Genomic DNA, 22,592 nt, shown 5'->3' with positions numbered 1-22,592 from the left:
CTAACTCTGCCCCCAAACGCTGCAGTTGGAGTTTTCTTGGGGACCGCTCGCTTCACTGGTCGTCCCCTTTGCTTTTGCTGCCCTGGGGTCCTGTAACGCCACTTATTGCTCCTTTTTCGGATGGCCGGGGAGGAGCGCGCTCCTCACGGTGGGGTGGTCATGGTGGCCCTTTTTGAATCTTCTTATGAAGCTTTTTGAACCTTCATCTGCCCTTTCTTGAGTAATCTTTCTTCCACACTTCTCAATCCATTTTTCGAGATGTGGATTCCCTCAGGTTTCCTCCATCTTCCAGGTTTTGTTTACCATGTACATGTAACCTCTTAACAAGCTTATCTGCTATCATGGCTTCCACTGTTATTCTTAACAGATCACACAGATCCTGGTCCGTTTAGATCTCTCTTGTCAAGGCAGCGACCAGATTTAGGTCCTGTCTCGAAGCTGTGGGTGCATGGATTTGTAATAGCTGGTTCAAGGGAAACAAATGTGGTGTTGGTGGTGGGCCCTCTTTCCTCTACTGCCTTTTGGACCCCCTCTTTTTGGCCATCTTTACGGGTAAATATGTCATCTGAGATTCCGCAGACAGAAAAGCCAAGTCCAGTATGTCAAAGGGGCCATCTTCAACTTAAAACCCCATAGTAAGGTTCTTTGTTTACTCCTTTCTCAGTTACATGCCCCTGTGGTGTCCTTACTTGTTCTGTCCTCTATTGAACACTGCCACGCCCCATTTCTGGCACAAACTGGCTACTTCTTATGGCACCTTCAGGTCCTGCAGAAATCTGCAGCCAGAGTAGCCACTTACACACCTAGTTGTGCTCACATTACTCCATGTGCGCACCATCTACATTGGCTACCCATGGCCAAGCCCAATCAGTTCAAGGGCTAATTTCTAGTACATCATTCCTTTTATGGAACTAGGGCAGAATATCTACAGGCCAAATTCTGTTTGTACATTTGTGCTCGTCCACTCCGCTTGGAATGCCCGATATTAAATACTGACAAAATTGCCTTGTACATATAAATCCATTATACAGCCATATAAAAGTGCTGTGTGCAAATGCGTCAAAGTCAAAGCAGAACCATATTACGCCAAGGCAAATCGTAACTATTGGAAATGCCTGATTAAAGTGCAAAGAGTATAACAGATTCAAAAAGTGCCAGGTGCGCTTGAGAAAAGTGTCAAGTGTTTCTGAGTTCCTTCCGCTCTAATCACATTTTTAATTTTAGGCAGTGTGAGTTGCTTTTCATGTTATTTTAGCTCACTGTCCTATAAATCCATATTTCGGGTGACATTTTTAACTTGGAAATGTTCTGAGACATTTAGTTGTCTATAGTTTACCTGTACTTGTTCACATTACAGCACCATTATGAAAAGCAAATAATTTATATATCGATAATTGCGTTACAAACCTCTGGCACTGTGTATCATCGTGCCCCTGCTGTAGGGATGTCACGATATTGATTTTTTGACGGTATGATAACCTTCATTTGAAATGACGGTATACCGCGGTTATTGCAGTATAGTGCGCACGTGTGTTTATAAGCATGGTCTTAAATATAATTTTGACTGGAAAAGTCACTTTTTCAACAAGACACAATACACAAACAAGAAAACATCACCAAGAAGTTGTCTTAGTTCTTCTTACAAACATTTATTTTAGTTTTAACTCAACAGAGCAGGAGGTCCAATTTTACTTTGTAAACCAATACAACCTTTTTAGAAGTTTAAACTAAAGAAGTAGGAGGCCAAGACGTATATGACCGTAGGGTCTCAAGTATGATAGCTGGAAGGTTTTAAAATCAATCAACTGCAGGCATAGTTATGCCAAACCTTTTTGGTTTGCTGAATTATGTTTTAGCAACACTACCAAGGTAAAACTGTCAAAAGGATCATATATCTGCTTACATTCAAAGTCTGAAAAGATTTTAAGTATTAGAACGCAAGTCTGAGTAAGCAGCAAACAAACTTTTTTTTAGAAAAATAAAAAAATTCACAAATTATGATGCAGAAATACCAGCATGTTTACATGTTCTGTAGATAGCCTGCTCCTAAAAGGTGATATGTAGCCACTGCTACTAAAAACACGTTCAGAAGGAACGCTAGTTGCTGGGATGCAAAGTACTGCCTAGCACCAGCAACTGCATTCTGCCATTAGAGACCGAGGAGCAGTGCCTGGCCACACACTGGACGACAACACTTTTTGTCATACAACATAATTGAAATTAGAACGTACTATTTATTGCACAGGCTTGTTACTGCTTTGCAAGGCCACACACGGCAATCACTTAACCACCAAAAGTGACCATGATGCTCATTCAAAAACAAATCACTTATATAAATACAGGTCTCTAAACGAAAACCATTCCCAAGAGACAAGTAAGGGAGGATGGACCAGTGGTCGAAGTGTGCGAAAAGAAGTAGTGGAGCTATGCTTCCTGCTGACTTGAACCACACTCCCCCAAACCCCATCGTCCCACTCCCTCCCACACGCAATTCAAAACCCCAAACAAGACACCTGCTGTTTAAGGAAATGTTGAGTGCAGTGCATTCATGCATTGAGGTGCAAATTTCAACTTCTACCTACACATTTATTTTAAGATGAAACCATTCCGGATTGGTTTCTTTTTAAAATAAAAGCATGGGAAAAGTAAAACGTTTAAAATAAAGTATAGGAGCACCGCTCCCGCCCACCACAGCCACACAACTGTATTAAAACATGGGTTTTCAAGTAATGGAGAAAAAAAAAAAAACACATGTCAACTGAGCTTTTAACTTTTGCATTTCATGACCGTAGTATTGGCAATGCAAAGATCTCTGTTCATATGCCATGTGGGACCCAACGGTTATGAAATGCAAAAATAAAAATTAACATTCATGCGTTTGCTGACAGATTGCCATAGAACTTGGCCAGGCCCAGGGATGAAACGACTGGTTAATTATAAAGCTGGCTTACCTTTAAGTGTGAGGTGCCTTGGGGTGTGCTGAAATCGCACACTAGCAGCAGAATCTTAAGAGGTTCTGTGTCACTCTGCAGACTTCAGGGAAACTCAGGCACATAAAGCGAGTGCTTTACTCCAACACGACCTGCGCACTAGTGGTCGCATGCATTTAATGTAGAAAAGCACAGGCACAGCTGAGACATCACGACCCTTACCCGGGTCAGACAACAGACGCAGACTTTAATAGTTCCTATACTTTTATTTTAAAAAGAAACCATTCCGGAGCGGTTTCTTTATAAAGTAAAAGTATAGGAACAGTGAAATGCAAAAAAGAAAAGCATGGGAGCACTGCTCCTGCACACTTCGACCACTGCATGTGGTACAGACAACAGGTCTCAGAACCTGACATACTGTCAGTCACCCCAACTATTGGGAACATTGGTGATTGTATGAACCCTAAAGTAGGAAGTCCACCCTCGTACCACTTAATTGCAACTCAATAGGCACATCTCCTTTAGCTCAGTTTGGGACACTATCACACACACCCCTTCTCGTGCTTCCAACTGCAATGCCATTCTTTTTTCTCCCGCAGCACTAGTAGAACCCTCCTCTATTTACGACCTGCTCATTAAACAACGTGTCCTTCATTATCAGTCTATGGAGCGTGCAGCTCTGGGGACAGTTTGTTACGAGCTGGTGCTGACAACTTAGTGTGACAGCCAAATTTCCTTGCGTGATGCACCCAAATCTGTTCAATTGTTTGAAAATATAGAATTTCAAATAATAGTAGATAGATAATAACACATTTAAGTAGCAATCACACGTATTAAGGGGGCATTAATCATACATCACTAGATTTGAACAAAGGTGGAGAAGCAGGACAGAGGGAAAAAAAGAAAAAAAAAAGGAGGATAGCAGCCCTGGTTTGGGGGCTGCTTACCTTCCTGGAACCTTGGAAATCCGTGGCACAGGCAGTCACAGCACGTAGAGTTTGGAAGTGTGACAGCAGGGTATGCAGCCCAAACAGTGACACGTGCACGATTCAGGAATGTTCCGGCCCGGGCCCGGGCAAACTCCACCTCCTTCACTCCCAGGCTGCTAAGGCCAGCCCAGCCTGGGCCTGGGCAAACTCCACCTCCTCCCACTCCCATGCTTGCTGAAGCCAGCCCAGCTTGGGCCCGGGCAAACTCCACCTCCTCCAGGGAGTCCAGGCTCCCTGAAGCCAGCCCAGCCTGGGCCCGGGCAAACTCCACCTCCTCCAGTCCCCCAGGTTCAGTGAACAACACAGCCAGCCCAGCCCTATTTGCAATGCATTAATTGAAGTGCACTGCAGTACACGTGGAAAACAAACACAGGCTTGCTGAAGCCAGCCCAGCCTGGGCCCAGGCAAACTCCACCTCCTCCAGTCCCCCAGGGTCAGTGAACAGCACACAGCCAGCCCAGCCCTATTTGCAATGCATTAATTGAAGAGTATTCACTCGGTTTACCGTCACAAACACAGTAATGGTTATTGAAGCAAAATGAAATTGACAACAGTGTTTATACCGGTTTACCGTTACAACCCTACCCTGCTGAAGGTGTTAAGTCGTGATATCTGTTGAGCCCTTGCAGAAAATAGTGACAAAAGATTGTGAACATTTGCAATAATAAAGTTTACTTTTTCTTTTATCCAATTCTTGCAACGACTCATGTGCAGTTATGAGAACTGTTTTTCCATAAATGTTTCTCTATTCGGCTTCTTTTTCCTTCCAATCCCCAGGTAAAACAGGTTCACTTCATATGGCTCCACCAATTTGATCTTTGGTTTACACATGTATATGTATTATTTGTTGCTTTACAGTGTAAGCACTTGTCATAATAAAAACACTTAATTACCCAATTGTCTATTTCTTTAAGCTAATGTGGTATTTGTTTTTAACCCCTTAACTGCCAATGCCTCCCACCCCCCCGCGTGCCAAGCCCTTTTTTGGTGGTTTCGCTATGTCGCCATTCAATCCCTTGTAATGCTTTATTTACATGTGATATCTCGCTCAAATTTGGCCCCTTTTCTTCCCACATGTAGGTGATCATAACGCCACCTAGGAATCCTAGTTTGCTGTATGGGGGCGAGAGAAAATAACCGAAAACAGAGCACATTTCGTGTTTTTTCAGACAATGCCAATAAAATTATGTACAAAGAAGCCTGTGGGTGTTTCCTTGTAAGAGCTAGGAACAAATGATTTGCTGTGCTGAATTTGCCATTTTCCAGGCTTTCAAGAACAGGTTGGGTGAAAACCAAAAAAATAAGGTTACCATCAATTTTGTGAGAGCTATGCAAGTTTACCCCTTTCCCTGCAAAATAGTCCATGCGTGGACGGAATGGAAGAGGGTAGGAAAGCTGAAAGGGAAAACCAAGGCATACATTTCTGAAAAGTAGACAAAATTCCAAGTTTAGGAAAAGTGATTTGCGCAGGTGAGGCAACATCTATGTAGGGAAAATGCCCATAGTTTGGGGAAAGATTTGAAAAATTACAGTTAAAAAAAAAGGTATGTGCTGGACATGGTTGGACCTGTAAGGTAATGGCTTCTATGCATATTGAGAAAAGCAGTGCCCGCTACATTCCCCTGACTTTTCCAGTTAGGAAATCGCATGTACCATAAGCCAAAAACGGAGCCATAGTACACAGGAATTTTATGCTGACGGCCTAAACAGACATACTTAGCATGTGTAAATAATGAAAATAAATGTGAGGAATGGCAAGCATACCATTTTTGAAAGAGCACAGGCAGCCCTTTTGAAGGGTAGGTGACATGAGCAGGTTACAAAAGCATACAGTGCTTAAATCGGCAACTACATGTAGTTCACATTTGGGAAATTAAAGGGTTGTGTAAAAGTGCAATAGCAAATGTATGAAAAAGTTAAACCAAGAGAAAACAACAAATGTCCTACCATCCTACATACACACACACACACACACACACACACACACACACACACACGTCCTGACGAAAACTGTACCTCCTGTGTGGCTGCAACTACCTGGGTGCAAATGGAAAAGGCTAAACCACTGGTAACCCAAGTGTTTCAGGAGAGCAGACTCCCGTAGGAACCCACAGAGGTCTGACTTGTGCCAATTGCCCTAGAACTTATTACCCAAAAGTCCGGCAAAGTCTGAACTTTAGGGAAAATAAACACCATTTTCAGACATTTCCAACCTGGAAACTACTGAAACATACCACCAACACATGGCCTACCTTCCCAAAGGTGTCTGGATGAAAACAGTACCTCGTGTGGGTGTACCTACCTGGGTGAAAGTGTTGACCATACCCCAAGTCCAACGGCAGTCCCAAGGAGCACCAGCAGGGTCTCCATCAGTTCCCTGAGGGGAAATTCTGTAATGCTGCCTAGCCAGAGCTCCAGGATGGTCTGGGGTGATGTCGCCGACCTTGGATGACAACCATGTGGGTCCACCATCCCCAAGTGCAGCAGGACTCCCAGGGAGCCCCGGCAGGTTCGCCGACCTTTCCCAGAGGGAGAAGCTGTAAGTCAGGCCAGCCAGAACTCCAGGATAGTTTGTTCCTGGCCTTGGGCAGCTGTCTCCCTTATGGAGTGACCATGTCCAAGTGCAGCGGCTGTCCCAGGGAGCCCTGACAGGGTCACCTACCCTGAGGGAGTGGCACCCTTCTGGGGCTTCCTGGAACCGCTGCTGGGCTGCGGGATGGTCAACCCACATGGGAGACAGCCACCCAAGGCCGGGCACTTTACCTGCAACCATCTTGGAGCTCTGGCTGGCCTATGTTACAGCTTTCCCCCACCAGGGAGCCCGGGCAGTGTGCCTAAACCTCCACGAAGGGAAAAGCTGTAATGTAGCCCAGCCAAAACTCAAGGACGGCTGGAGGTGATGTCCCCAGCCTTCGGCATCTGTCTCCCATGCGAGTCCACCATCCCCAAGTGCAGTGGCAGCGACCTACCCCAAAATCTGACATTTAAAAAAATTGGTACAAAACATTTGGAAAAAGTGCAACTACTTCAGGTTGAATTTCAACACAATGATCCATAATTATGCCAACGGCTAAGATATTTCACACTTTGGTCCAATTAAATGGTTATAATAAATCTTGAATATGATATGTAAGAAACATGAACTGATAATAAAATAAATTAAAATAAGGCCTACTTTAACAATATAAATACTTTCATGGAATATAAATGACTTAAAATATGAACCTGTCAATGAAAAGAATTACATATGGAGTACAACAATGAACTGAGTGACAGCATAAAAAAGGAGAGAACTGTGACCATGTTTCTAGGTGGACATATGGGAATGGAGCTACGAGGCCCTGGAGGGGCCTGTACTTTCAGAAAGATAATAGCCAGTATATAAAGGTATCCCCAAGGCGTCTACCCTATCCACTGTATCCTTTGCCAGGTACCAGTCTGTAATTCAAGACCTGGTAGAGTTTTGAAGAATGAACAACTCTGCATTAGAAGGTCAAAAGATTTGTGAGTATCGTCTATGATCCCACTAAAAGTACATTTGAATACACAGTGGACTGTGGAAAAGACCTACTTGAGCTTGGGTATGCAATGAAGTTGGCATATGAGGAGGTTCAAGGTTGGCAGAGTTATTGTGCAGCTGCCTGCAGGAGGCACCATGGTGGGGTCAGGCAGCTACCATGAAAGCGCTGCTTGACTTCAAGTTGGGAGCTGACAATTTATAACTGATACGAATCCCTAGATCTGAAGATGGCGATTTACTCAGAAGAGCCAATCGCTTTGTCACGTACACACAAGGAGTTGGACACATTAATTAACACCTTTCCTTTTCCAGTATAAAAAGGGGCAGGACTATACAGGGAGGCTTTGGTAGAAGGCCTGGTATGTGAGTTTGGAAACAAGCGTTGCAGTAAAGAGCGGAGTAAAAGAGGAAGAAGGAAGGCGAAGGAAGTTGAAGGAGAGTAAGACTTGAGGTGGATGGGAGAGGAAGGTGAAGATGCGTCAAAGGAAGGGAAAGGGGAAAACTAGCAAGGGGGAAAAGCAGAGATGCAAGGTGAGACACGAGAAAGGAAGAAATTACTTGGAGAACAGTTTAAAAAAGGTACAGACAAAATCGGTGTAGGAAGAGGGCCACCGATGGAGGAACATTTTTGGAAAGGTACTGAGGAAGAAAAGGAAAGAAGAAGTGCAGAAGGTGGACCCTGAAAATAAGGTAAATGGTGTGGACGAAAGCCTGTGTCCATTAAGTATTATGCTAGCTGGTGCCTTGTTGTACATCTTAACCTAATACCTAGCCCATCAAAAGTAGAGAGGGGTATTGGAAAGATGAGGAGGGGTGCAGTACCGTAGGGTAAACACACTTGACCGTGGTTTAACTCTCAACACCAAGCTGAGTGGGCCTCTCTTCGGTTTCTGGCCCTGCCGATGCATCACATCATCAGTTTCTGGCCCCTGGAAGGGCCTATGTCTTCAAGCCCAGGAGTGCCAGCACATCTTCAAGCCCGGGACAGACAAATGGTCTTTCTGGCCAGGAGAGCAAACAAATCTTCATGCCCAATAGGGCCAATGCGTCGTCAATCCGAGGAGGATCATGCGTCGTCAATCCGAGGAGGATCAACCTATGCTCATATAGAGCACTAGAGGGGGACTAACTGAACCATTCCCACTTGGCAATACAACTCTAGTTGAGTAATATTAGAATACGGAAAGTGGCCATGGGATTAAAGTCCTCTAGAAGAAAGGGGGACTCCTTACAGTGTTAGGAATGTCAGCAGAGGGAATCTTATGGGTGTGGAATGTGAACAGAGAACACTAGAAGAGAATGCAAGGCAAGTTGTATGGTGGTTGGTTTAAGGGTGAGAACAGAGAGAGTTGTTACAGCATAAAGATGAACTTAAAAGAAATGAAGGCACACATACTGGCTGTGTTCTGGTTCACTTCCTTAACTGGTGATGAGTTGCGGCAATGACAAAGAGCCTGCACTTGCCATTGAGTGTGGTTGCCCTGGCTGAACAGGTACAGGGTTAGTTGCACAGTCAAAAAGGTGGCTCAGTGGGACTCTACAGGCATGTATTGGGGATTATCTAGGCTGTGCGTGAGCCTATGAGGACACAGGAAGCACCCTAGCAGCATAGCCGTGCATGCAGATGACAGAACACGTGATCCAAGGACGCATCGTCCGGTGTTGCAAGTTGTTACCTGGCAATTTTAGACATAATGAGTTGACATGTCTGTTGCTTAGCTATGTAACAAGCTGAAGGCCTTCACTGCGGGCACTGCGCTCCGTGCTGTGCCTGTCCCACGTGCACTGTAGCGACCGAAAGAAACACTTGCACACAAAGGGAGCATGCCGTAGCACAATTGGCTTTTACTCTGAGATGTGTTTTTTCATTGCACCTTAAAAAGGGAGATTACAGACATTTGTCCCTGTGAACAAGGTGACAAATACCAAGAGCACAAAAATAGGGAAGCAACAGAAACGAATTCAAAGATTATGGGAAATATACCAGGCACTGGGTTATTCCTAGGTTATTAAAATCGAAAGAAAGATTCCAGAAGTATATGGTCCTAATTATTTGAGTAAAAAGAAAGAGGCACTGTTTCTTTGTCGAGGTCCGGCTGGACAACAATTTCTTAAAACAAGCTGAATGCATCAAGATGGGCAACCAGCTTGATGTATGCATAGCCAAGATGGACAAGCATTACGAGGTAAGGGGAATAACATTTTGGCTTGTTATCAATTTTCCATCAGACAACAGAAATGTTGTGAGACCATTGAGGAGTTTGTTACAGCACTGTGAGGGTTGGCTATAAAGTGTTGTTTTGAACATTATCAGAAAGAGGACATTCGGGACAAGTTGATGATCAACAGATCAATTGGTCCCCTTGTCTAATGGGAACTAGCCCACTCACACTGAAGCAGCTATTTCCCATTAGAGAAACGGCCCTCTGGCCTGGAGAGGCAGAAAAGTCGGAGGGCCGTTTCTCTAATGGGAAATAGCTGCTTCAGTGTGAGTGGGCTAGTTCCCATTAGCCGAGAGGACCTTTCTGCCTTTCCAGGTCGGAGGGCCCTTTCTCTAATGGGAAATAGCTGCTTCAGTGTGAGTGGGCAGGTTCCCATTAGCCGAGAGGACCTTTCTGCCTTTCCAGGTCAGAGGGCCCTTTCTCTAATGGGAAATAGCTGCTCCAGTGTGTGTGGGCTAGTTCCCATTAGCCAAGAGTACCTTTCTGCCTTTCCAGGTCGGAGGGCCCTTTCTCTAATGGGAAATAGCTGCTTCAGTGTGAGTGGGCTAGTTCCCATTAGACGAGAGGACCTTTCTGCCTTTTCAGGTCAGAGGGCCCTTTCTCTAATGGGAAATAGCTGCTTCAGTGTGAGTGGGCTAGTTCCCATTAGCCGAGGGGACCTTTCTGCCTTTCCAGGTCGGAGGGCCCTTTCTCTAATGGGAAATAGCTGCTTCAGTGTGAGTGGGCTAGTTCCCATTAGACGAGAGGACCTTTCTGCCTTTCCAGGTCGGAGGGCACTTTCTCTAATGGGAAATAGCTGCTTCAGTGTGAGTGGGCTAGTTCCCACTATTATGCAGGACTTGGCCACTAGGGGAGCAAAAAGGGCCATTTGTCTAATGGGAACTAGCTTTCTCTGTGAGTGGGCTAGTTCCCATTATTATGCAGGACTTGGCCACTACGGGCAAAAGGGTCATTTCTCTAATGGGAACTAACCTCTGTGTGAGTGGGCTAGTTCCCATTATTATGCAGGACTTGGCCACTACGGGCAAAAGGGCCATTTCTCTAATGGGAACTAGCCTTCTCTGTGTGAGTGGGCTAGTTCCCATTATTAAGCAGGACTTGGCCACTAGGGGAGCAAAAAGGGCCATTTGTCTAATGGGAACTAGCTTTCTCTGTGAGTGGGCTAGTTCCCATTATTATGCAGGACTTGGCCACTACGGGCAAAAGGGTCATTTCTCTAATGGGAACTAACCTCTGTGTGAGTGGGCTAGTTCCCATTATTATGCAGGACTTGGCCACTAGGGGAGCAAAAAGGGCCATTTCTCTAATGGGAACTAGCCTTCTCTGTGTGAGTGGGCTAGTTCCCATTATTATGCAGGACTTAGCCACTAGAAGGCAAAAAAGGGCCATTTCTCTAATGGGAACTAGCTCACTCACACTGAAGCAGCTATTTCCCATCTGAGAAATGGCCCCAACAACCGATGGTCCGTTTCTCGGATGAGAACTAGTATCAACCTGTGCGGCACGGCCATAAACCACTTCTGTTTGGGGGTGGGTGGAGCCGGGGACAAAGATCCGCCGTTGTTGCAACTAAAATCAAAATAGGAAAAACAAACCCATTGGTGTTTTGTTCTATCCTGTTCCCCTCCCTTGCCGCGCTGTGAAACACCTGTGTATGAGCTCCATCTAAATAAAAATATCAAATATACCAGGCGCATTGCCGAGATGAATAAGCGCATTATAAATGCCCAATAAAATACCTGCCCGTGCACGTAGACGTCCCTGGTGAAAACGACGACGCAACATAAACAAGTCGTTATGCCTTAAAGGCATTTCAGAAACTATCGGCAAACTTTAAAAACAAACACAATGGCAGCGGGTCTCATAGGGACTTTAAATGTGCGATTGATAATGAAAGCAATACAAGGCCTCCGTTTAGCCTTCTCTTCCACACATGGCAAAGGTGTAAATGAACAATCCCTCACCGGGGAATGCCAAATCGCACCCCATGCAGGAGACACCGTTATGCTGGTAATTCGTACCCATATGCGTCTGTCTGCATAAGACACATATCCCCATCTGCTGCACATACCAAATCCTCCACCCACCAGCGGAGAGGATAACTAACCGTTCGCTGTACTCTTCACTGGTACAATGGAAGTCCCATTGAGAAGGGAGGAACGCACTGTGCCCAGCCCCACTCCATAAAACACATCTCCCACGGGCAATTCGCACATCTGCATGAGAAAACCCCAAAACTAACTGAATCCACCAGTACTTTAAGCACACCTCACCCCTAATACACATTACAAACCACCCAAAAACACAGAAATGCCCCCTTCCCAATATTGCCGCTCTGCATTAAAGTAACAATCAACAAGAGATAACTTTAAGACTTACCAGAAACCAACTATACGAAGTGTTCTTTGCAACAGCGGAATCGCTACGCAAAGCCTTGCCTTCCCGCTTAAACCCACGTGATGCAGAGCAGCCCACGTGATGAGGCGGACGTTGAAACCCACGTGAGGCAGAGCAACCCACGTGATGAAGTGGAGGCGAGCGTTGCTAGGGCACGTTTCTCGAATGGGAACTAGAAAACTACCCTTTACGAAACGCGCATGTCCAGTTTCTAGGCAGTATCAGGTGAGTGCATTCGATTCAGCTCTTTTAGTGAATTTGATATGCATTTCTTTTAGCATCCATCAACTTAGACGTTCTCACCCCTTTGTTGTTATATTGTTAAGAGGAGCCCTTTTGCAACCTCTAGGAATGCACGTTGAAGCTGTTATTCTTTGTATTGTAATTATCACTTGTTGAAATTAAATATTGTAAGTGCGTGATTTTCTAAACATCTGGTTTTGAAATTGCACGGGGCAGCCTGTTGTTGACATTATAGACACAATAGATGCTCCGAAGCTTATTTACGGTAGGGTTCAGGCTCTGCAATGCTCGCAGACGCAGTAACTGCTGTGCAGCTACTACACAGACCGTGCTCTGCTGTAAGATTATATATATATATACATATATATATACATAGACTAATACCTGTGCCCGATAATACGCAGTAACTGCTCTGCAGCTACTACACAGACCCTGCTCTGGTGTAAGTGACTCATATATAATTATACCTGCGCAGGATAATGCCCGCAGAGGCAGTAACTGCTGTGCAGCTACTACACACACCCTGCTGTGGTGTAAGTGTCTACATATATAAGCCTGCAGAGGCAGTAACCGCTGTGCAGCTACTACACAGACCCTGCTCTGATGTAAGTGTCTGTCACAAAGTGTGCTGGGGTGATGGAGTTCTTTCTGTGAATTGTTTGCCGATTTTGTGGCGTAGTAGTTTTTTTTATTTATTTTTTTGCTTGGAGGACTGTTGCTTTGTACAGTTTGATTTTGGTATTTTATTTAGTTTTATCTGGTGTATTGTTCTCTCCATTTTGCAGTTCTTCTGTGAACCATTTTGCTGCCAGTTTTTTTGGTGTTGCTTTGAATGTTTTAGCTGGTCCTAATTGGTTAATGGCCTTGGTGATCCAATTGTTGAGTGTGTCTTCTGTTGTATCTATGTTTGTATCGGTGGGATCTCTTTCACCTAGGTTGTCGTGGTGGGTTGATAGTGTTAAGTATGGGTCCACGCAGTGACTTAAAGTATCACACTGGCTTTTATTTGGTATGATACAAGGACAGCAGGTACCCCCTCAAGAGGCAGGCTCCAACTGACCCTTGCCAGAATATACAGTGAAACAAAACATTCCAATAAGAACAACATGACATCACAATGCCACTCTTTTTGCTAAACATATTATAAAATAAGATGGCACAATGATAACACTGAGAAGATTCATCTTAACACATCTCCTCCCTTCATTTTGTGGCAAGTTTAACCCAGGTAGTAATCATTTAACCTGACCGGTTTGTTCCTGACCCTATTGGCATTCAAACTGCTGTTGTTGCTGGAGGCTGTACTCACATTAGGTTCATACATTTGTTCCTCTCTGGTTCCCTCACCAGCTCCGCTGTCCACCATATTGCACTTAACCAATTTGGCCATTGACCAACATTCTCCACCCTCCATGATAACAACATTACCTCTTATCACAGCAATTTTCTTTGGGCCAATAAACTTGCTCACAATACAACCAGTCCCCCACTGACCATTGCACCTCCTCGGCACCCTTTTTTGTGTCAAACCTCTCCTTGTAATCATCTTGAGTTTCCCTAATGAGATCCATGATCCTTTCCCTGTTGACATGTACACTCTTCGCTAAATCCAACCAACCCGGACACAATTTTGTACCTGGTTGTCTGCCTTTGAGAGACATGAAAGGTGAAATACCAGTAACCGAGTGAGGAGTTACACAATAGTTCCAGACCATCTCCCTGAGAGCTGTCTGCCACTTCAAACCTGAAGCCATCGCTAGTTGCAACCCTCCTTTAAGAAATCTATTTGCTCTCTCGACAAGACCATTCACTCTGGGCTGGTATAGTGCTGTCCTGTAGTGCTTAATACCAAACCTCTTGAGAAACTCTACCATCCTATCCGAACAGAATTGCACCCCATTATCAGAAACAAGTTCTGAGGGAAATCCTTCCCTATAAAAGACTTCCTCGAAAAAATCAATCATTTGTGAAGTTGTTGCTTCTCTAATGGCTTTCCACTCAACCCATTTTGAATGATAATCCACCAGGACAATGAGGTATTTAACACCCTCTCCCAGTTCCTGTATGGGTCCCATTAAATCAACTGCTAATTTCTTCCATGGCTCACTTGGAACACTTACTGGTCTTAAAGGAACCTCCTTAATGGTCTTACTTTTGTCACTTCTGTCACATTCTTTGCAGTTCCTCACACATTTCTCAACCTGACCATCGATACCTGGCCACCAAAAGAATTCTCTGATATGCCTTTTGGTACCTCCCATGCCTAGATGACCTTGGTGAGCTATGTCCACTAATTTGGGCCTGATCTCATATGGGGGTACTATGTTCATTCCTTTTCTGAGTTGAGACCCATCTTCCGACATGTTTAACTCCTCTTTAATACAGTAATAAACATCATATTTCTTTTCAATGAGATCTTTTCTGGGCCAACCACTTTTTGTCCACTCTTTTACCTGCCCCAAGACCTCATCCATGACATCAGCTGACTGCCACTCCTCTTTGCTTATAGCATTGTGTACTAAAGCACAAATACCCACTGTACTTTCTGCACTCACATCCTTGACACTCTCGTTCTGTGCAGGAAGTCTGGACAGACAATCAGCAATCACATTTTCGCCCCCAGGTATATACACCATTCTAAAGTCATATGCCAGCAAGTCAACCATCCAACGGGATATTCTAGGTGAGCCTTTGGCCCATTCCGCACTGCCCAGTAGCTGGACTAACGGCTTGTGATCAGTCTTAACCACAAACGACTGACCCCATAAAAAAAATTTAAAATGAGCAACAGCCCATGATACAGCTAGGGCCTCTCTCTCCAGCACAGAATAATTGCTCTCCGCCCCCCTCAGAGGTCGGGAGGCAAAAGCTATGACATGTTCAATGTTGCCATCATATTGAAAAAGAGCGGCACCCAGACCTAATGTGCTCGCATCTACAGTAAGCACAGTTCGTCGGCCAGACACAAACCCTCCTAAAGAGGGTGCATTCACAATGCTATCTTTAATCTTACTAAAGGCATTTTGACATTCTTCCGACCACACATATTTAGTTCCTTTTTTCAATAAATCTCTCAGGGGAGATGACATTGTAGCAAAACCATCCACAAATTTGTGGTAGTACTCCGCCAATCCCATGAACGAGCGTAGTTGCTCCTTGTCAAGGGGTTGGGGAGCACTCACAATACTATCCACTAAAGACTTCCTGGGAGCAATACCCTCACAGGATATTTTATGCCCCAAGTAATCCACTTCCGTAACAGCAATTTTGCATTTCTCCCTTTGAACAGTCAGACCCGCTTCTTTTAGTCTGACTAAAACAGATCTAAGTATTGTATCATGCTCAGAACCATCATTTGCAAATATCAAAATGTCATCTTGAAACACTGTTACTTTCTCAAGACCTTTCAATACCGTTTCCATCACTCTCTGAAACACGGATGCCGCAGAGGCTAACCCAAAGGGCATCCGGTTGTACTTGAAAACACCCTCAGGAGTGATGAATGCAGTCAAGTGTTGACATTCCTTAGACAACGGAACCTGATGGTAGGCAGCAGAGAGATCTATAATGGAAAATAACTTGGGTTCCCCTAGCGTGGACAAAACTTCTGAGATATTAGGCAATGGGTGTCTCTCAACCACTATGTTCTGATTGAGGCTACGTAGGTCAACACACAATCTCATCTTTCCATTGGCCTTAGTGACTAAAACCACTGGGGACAACCATTCCGTGGCTACAACAGGTTCAATCACCCCTTTGACAACCAGGCTTTTTAGCTCCTCCTTTAATTGTGCTCTCATCTTCAGTGGTACCTGTCGTACCTTGTGTACTACTGGTTGAGCATTTTTCTTAAGCCTGATGTGATGTTCGAAATCTTTAAGCCTTCCCAAACTCTCAGAAAACACTTGTGGAAATTCTTTGGTCCAAGAGTCCCCCAACTCAGCAATGGTGACCGGGTCCGGTGCACTGGCTTGTACCCTTAAACCCAGCTTCCTCTGCTCCTCCCAGCCTAGCAGAGAGGTCCCTTTTTCCGCCACCAGGATTTTGGCTTGGCACCTTCTTTCCTTGTAGATGATTTCTGCACGGAATTCACCCAAGATATTTATATCCGACTCTGCATATCCACACACCCTGACATTGGTAGCCTGTATAATGTTACTACTCCTTCCCAGAATGTTAGTTAATGTTTCTTGGGATATGATGGTCCAAGGGGAACAAGTGTCCACTTTCATTAGGAGCTCTATTCCATCTACTTGGAACTTGTCCACGGGACCTTTGGTCATCCCAGACATCTCCGAAATCTCGAATATGTGCCTTGGTGTGAGTTCTTGAGCGCTGGATACTTCATGGATATTGTACCCTTTTCCAATGCCGTCCTCGTAATTGTCCACTGGGCTGAACTCAATACTATTTACAGCGTTACCTTTGCAGACATTGGCAAAATGCCCTTTATTCTTGCACTTGAAACATTCCGCATATTTTGCAGGGCAGGTTGGGTAGTTCATACCATGTCTTGAACTGCCGCAGCGAGAACATCCATTTCTTGCATTCCCTCCTCCTCTCTTGACTGTGGGAACGCCAACTTTCTTCTTTTGATTGACGACACAAACCGAGGACGATGAAGGATTGGATTTGTCAACCCTAAGTTCCTTGACATACACTGAAGTCTGTTCAATACTTCTTGCCAATTCTACTGCCTCGTCCAATTTCATATCCTTTGCAAGAAGTTTTTCCTGTACTCTCACGTTATTGGTGCATCTAACCAGCTGGTCTCTGATAAGGGAATCAGTCAAATGTTCAAATTCACAAGTGTAACTCAGGGATCTGAGACTAGCGATGTAGGACTCCACCGACTCTGACTTCTCCTGGGCTCGCTGAAAGAATTTGTGCCTCTCAAAGCTGACATTCTTCTTCGGTTCGAAGTGATCCCGAAGCTGGTTAAGAGCAAACATATATTCATCCATGTCCCCTGCCTCAGGGGTATGGTGTCTGGAGAGTCCATCAAAAATTCTGCGTCCTTCTATGCCAAGGTTGTGTAGTAGTAAGGCCCTTTTTCGCGCAGATGGAAATCTTTCCCCTCCCATGGCTACCAGGTAGTTCTCAAACATATCCTTCCACCTGTCCCATGTGATCGAAGGCCGGCCTGGTTCACTCAGAAAGGGCAAAGGAGGTGGGATGGAGGCAGCCATGGTTGCAGAACTATTTTTTTTTTTTCTTTTTTTTTTTTTTTTTTATTGCAAGCAACGTTTGCAATCCACTCTTAATATTCTGCTGATCACTGCTTGCAAATTATCTTGCTGGGAGACACTGTTACCATTGAAAAACCAGGGCTTCTGGAAACTTAAACATATTTGAGTGACGTGGCTAACAACCCCCGTGAGCGGCGGCGCTCGCTGTCAGCTGTTCCAGATGGCCCAGGGTTTCCTTTTCCACTTCAAAACGGCAGGCACTGCACAAATAACGCTCCCCAGCTGGGCTGCGGCTCGCGTTAGATCTGTGCGATGCTCCTTGCTTCCAAGGGGCTCGCGTAGAGCTCCACGGCGGTGATCGTTGTCCCAGCGCCAAGATCACAGCTGGGTCACGGCTCGTTCTGTGTTCGCGCGACGCCCCTCCTGCTTTTGGGGCTCGCGCAGGGCTTTACGCCGTGATCAAAGCCCGCTGCCGCTCGCGCTGGGCCCTCAGCAGCCGCTGCCTCAGCGCTGAAATAAACTTGACACCAGCTCGCGCTGGGCCCGGCAGCGCTTCTCCTTCCCGCTGCTCCTGCGCCGTAATCAAAGCCCGCTGCAGCTCGCGCTGGGCCCGCAGCAGCCGCTGCCTAAGCGCTGAAATAAAACTGACAGCAGCTCGCGCTGGGCCCAGCAGTGCTTCTCCTTCCCTCAGGGCTCACTTGCGACCCCCCCAACGTAGCGGTCGCTGCGCTGTGACTTCAGGGAGCCTGGGTTGTCTGAGTATGAGCCCTCACTCCACCTCCTGCCCGCCTCTCACCTCCTGTCACCGTCGGAGGAAGAGATTCTCTGGGAAGGACCGGAGACCAGCGAATTTCACATGAAGTGCCAATCCTCGTCGCCAATGTTAAGTATGGGTCCACGCAGTGACTTAAAGTATCACACTGGCTTTTATTTGGTATGATAAAAGGACAGCAGGTACCCCCTCAAGAGGCAGGCTCCAACTGACCCTTGCCAGAATATACAGTGAAACAAAACATTCCAATAAGAACAACATGACATCACAATGCCACTCTTTTTGCTAAACATATTATAAAATAAGATGGCACAATGATAACACTGAGAAGATTCGAGTTGTGTTGTGTGTTCCTTAGTGGGCGTCCTCTTTCGATTGGTGTTTTTCATGGTCTTTTGGGTTTTCAGTTCTTCTGTGAACCATTTTGCTGCCAGTTTTTTTGGTGTTGCTTTGAATGTTTTAGCTGGTCCTAATTGGTTAATGGCCTTGGTGATCCAATTGTTGAGTGTGTCTTCTGTTGTATCTGTTTGTATCGGTGGGATCTCTTTCACCTAGGTTGTCGTGGTGGGTTGATAGCATGGCGACCTCGTCCGCTAGTTTTGTTGCAAAGTTGGGGTTGTAAGAAGATGGTTTGTAGATCAGTAGGAATACTATGTTGGATTGGTTGTTGAGTTCTATCTTGATTTGGAGGGATTCATAGTCTTCCGCATTGGATGATTCGAGATGCTCAGGCATGTTTTTTGTGTATAATTGCGATTCTACCTCCTCTTCGGTTTTCTCTGTTGGCGTGTATTAATTTATAATTGTCGGGTATTGCTTAGTTCGTGATGGCTTTATAGTTATCTGATAGCAAGGTTTCAGTAAGGAAGAGCACGCCTGTGCCTCCTTCACTTAGGAGGTCATTGATTTCTGTTGAGTGGTTTGCCATGGATCTAATGTTGAGGAGGCTCCACTGTAGTTTGCTGGATTTACCTTTTGTGTTTCTTAGTATTGTTTGTTCTGACCGGTGTGTTGTTGGTTGGGTTTCCGTTCCAGGTGTGTTTTTTCCGGTTGAGTCTTTTGGGTGGGGTGGTTCTTTGTTGGTCAGTCTCTTGGTCGAGTAGACCGATAAGGTTTATGGTGGGGTTGGTTTGTTTCCAGGTGGTAAATAGGGTAGCTACCCCTCTGTTGTTCCAGCCTTGGTGATATAGGGGGTGTAGAGTGAGTGTGATGGTTTCCAATTTGTTTGTTGTTCTGGTTGGGGTATTGTCCATGGTGGAGACTTGTCCATGGTGGAGACCGGGTTGTGATGGTTTATTAGTTGTCATCAGTTTGCGTCCTGGTTGGGTCTGTATTCGTGAAGCTTGTTGGCTGTCGGTTCGTTGTTGCTGTGCTGTTTTTGTTTACCACGTTGTCGTATGTGGACAGGTAGCAAGCATTGTTGTCTGTCTTTGCTCTGTTATTTGTATGTCTCCTTGGGCCATCTCAGATGTTTGTCAAGTTTTTTGGGGTTGTGGGATCATGCTGGTCCGTGCCTTCCCGAGTGGTTTGGGATTTCTTATTATTTCTGTTGTCTTTTCTGACGACTTTGTCTTTGTAGTGGCAAGCCATGATGCGCAAGTTGTGTTCCTTAGTGGGCATCCTCTTTCGATTGGTGTTTTTCATGGTCTTTTGGGTTTAGTCTTTGCTGTTTGTGGTTTGTTGTTGCTTGTATTTGGTAGGTTGTGGGTAGTTGAGACCTCGGTTGATGGGACTTTGTGGTTCCGTTTGTTTATTGCTTTTTTTTCTTTTTTGGATCCTTTTCTTTTCTTTTTTTTATCCTGGAGGTACTTTTTCCAGGATAAAATGTATTAATGTACGTTATGGTTGTTGATTATTGGATTTTGCGCAAAGCAAAGATGAGTAATGTGTGAAGGAGTGCATGTGAATACTGTCATATATTGGTGCAGTGATGTTGGGGAGAATTCTCATTTCTGTGCTATTTCCCTTCAACCTTAGAGACCCCCAGCTCTTTTGCTGGACTGTAGGACTTTTTAATTTTAACCCTGGAGTGTGTTTTGTCCTTTGGATTATGTGTTTTTACTGTTTTGGGAGTCTGACAAACTCTATATGCATCTACTTTTTGTATGGTGACACACAGCACCTTCAGTGCAGTGTCACTGAGAAATCCTTTAGATTTCTCATAAGTTTTAAAATACCTTTTCTTGTGTAAACTACTGTTCCCAAGAATAGTAAAGTGAAATTGACTTTACTTACCTTTTCTCTTTGTGGGTCCAGCACACACCATCTTAAGTGGAGTGCTGGGGGGGTTACCTAGTAGCTCCTTATCCTACATTCTTATGTAACATTTGTATGTTGCCCTCCCTACTTTTAAATGGATAGTGGCAGTGGTTTAATTTTTCCTACCATTGTGCTTTTCTACAGCAGGCTGAACCTTCAGCTGCAGTATAGCACCCCGGGGTGACCATTTTATAAAAACGGCCCGTCTTCTTTTTTTGCAATTTTCTGTTTGTGAGGTCTTTCTTGGGTTTTACTCTGTGCGTCAAACAGATTGGAGCCCTTTGTTTGTCTTGCCTTTGGCGCACTTCAGCCCTGAGACCCGCCTCTGTTTCCAGTGTGTCTGGAAGGACAGGATGTGAGGGAGGGTCCCGAAACTCCCCTGTCCTTTGTCTCTAGGAATGCCTGAATGCAACCAGTCCTAAATGGCTGGCTGGCTGGCTGGCTGGCTGTCCTTTCAGAACAGCGACCCTGATGTGTCATTGACAGCCTAGGCTGTGCATGAATGGGAGAAACCTGCTTAAAAAGCAAGGTTTTTGGGACTAGAGGCAGAGTCGACCACTGGGAGAGAAACTCGACGAAGAAACCGTGAACGAAGCTTGCTGCATCCTCCTGGACATTTGAGTTGCCTGGTGAAGCCCTGCTGCTCTGCTGAAACTCCCTTTTCAGACAGAGACGCTTCGGAATGGACGACTTCTCCCCTTGGGTTAGTGGGACCAACTAACCCAGAGACAAACTCCACTGGACCATCTTCCCTGTCTGGCTGTACTTCTTCTTTGCTGCAAGAACCAAGTCCCATGGGTCGAGTAATCCATAGTCGAGTGAAACGTCTGAAATCCGGCTAGAAGCTCCAGGAGTCTCCTAAGGATCCTCCAGAAGCAGGCCGACCAGAGCTAGAGTCCCCTCACCAGACCCAAGGAGTGAAGGAAGCCCAACTGCTACCAGAGATCTGCAACAGTGCTGTTTACTAAGCGCTGAAACCGTAAAGAGCCCGTAGCTGCCAATGACCTCCGAAGTACCATCGCAGGAGTCCTACAGATGTCCTCCCTCTTGTCCACACAACTGAGGCTCAGGAACATGGGCTCTGTAACGCTGTAGCAGGAAAGAAGCCAGCTGGACCACTCTTCTTCAAACCAGAGGTACTATTTAGACTTGGGGTACTTTCCTCACTGTCTTGTAGCCTTGCTTTTCTCAGTTGGGAATTGCAGTGGCTTACTTTTAGAGTTGATTCCAACTCTGTTTTCACATCTTGTGACCCGACAAGTGATTTTCTAACAAACTAACTTTGTACAAGCCTTTTGATTCTAAGAAGTACCTCCGCTCCAAAGACTGTTTCAAATTGACTTTGGCTGTCCTGGCTCCCTGCAGACTCTTCTAGCCCACTGACTTTGATATGGTTTGTCACCCATAGGTAGTAACTTGTTTTAGACTGTTACTGCTGGGAAAGACTTGTCTAGATTTCATTGGAAGATTTAGTTGTCCTCACATATACTGAGAACCTGTTTAACCTTTTTCCTTCCTTAAACCTTTCCTTTCTGCAACCTAGTGTGATACATAAATGCCATAACTGTCCTTGTGATTAAAGCCCCAGAACATGTGCGCCATCCCAGCTTCGTCCGAGTTGCACCAGGGGCACAGCTGGGTCGTGGTCTTGTTGCATTTGGCTACTCTGCTGGGGGTCATGTATGTTCTGTGTAGGACGTATAGCTGGATTAGCCTGAACCTCGCATTTCTGGACACTTCTCTGGGGTACTGTAGGATTCTTTCCCATTCTTTTTCGGTTATGTTTATCCCCAGGTCTGTTTCCCATGAGTTATTCAGGGCGTTGCTTTTAGGGTTGGGTCTGTCGTTGAGTTGGGCATATAACCTGGAGGTTGGTTTCCAGCCGTCTCCTAGGTTATGCATTAGGGTAGAGTCTGGTTCAGTTCGGGTTCTCCTGGCCACTCCCTCCATATCAGTTTTGCCCTTTCTCTGATTTTCTGGTACCTCAGGTATTGCCCTCTGGGTAGGCCTTCTTTCATTTCCATGGATTGAAACTCCCTTAAGGTGTTCTCCTCATAAACATCGCCCCAGG

General features: G+C 45.3%; 2 protein-coding genes across 7 annotated transcripts in view; one reads left to right on the top strand and one right to left on the bottom strand.

The window, feature by feature from the left end:
• Positions 1–12,281, bottom strand: part of PRIM2 (DNA primase subunit 2) — a 1,404,979-nt gene extending 1,392,698 nt beyond the window's left edge. The window contains exon 1 of one of the 5 annotated variants that reach the window (XM_069606178.1): positions 12,041–12,281. The gene's annotated coding sequence lies outside the window, so the exon portion shown is untranslated. The remainder of the gene's footprint in view (positions 1–12,040) is intronic. The other 4 variants (XM_069606180.1, XM_069606181.1, XM_069606182.1 and 1 more) reach the window with 4 other exon arrangements.
• Positions 12,168–22,592, top strand: part of RAB23 (RAB23, member RAS oncogene family) — a 318,320-nt gene continuing 307,895 nt past the window's right edge. For both annotated transcript variants that reach the window (XM_069606185.1, XM_069606183.1), the window contains exon 1: positions 12,168–12,283. The gene's annotated coding sequence lies outside the window, so the exon portion shown is untranslated. The remainder of the gene's footprint in view (positions 12,284–22,592) is intronic.

Source organism: Ambystoma mexicanum, chromosome 4p (assembly GCF_040938575.1).
Source record: "Ambystoma mexicanum isolate Mex_15411 chromosome 4p, UKY_AmexF1_1, whole genome shotgun sequence".
Taxonomy (NCBI): Eukaryota; Metazoa; Chordata; class Amphibia; order Caudata; family Ambystomatidae; genus Ambystoma; species Ambystoma mexicanum.
This window is presented reverse-complemented; position numbering and strand designations above follow the sequence as displayed.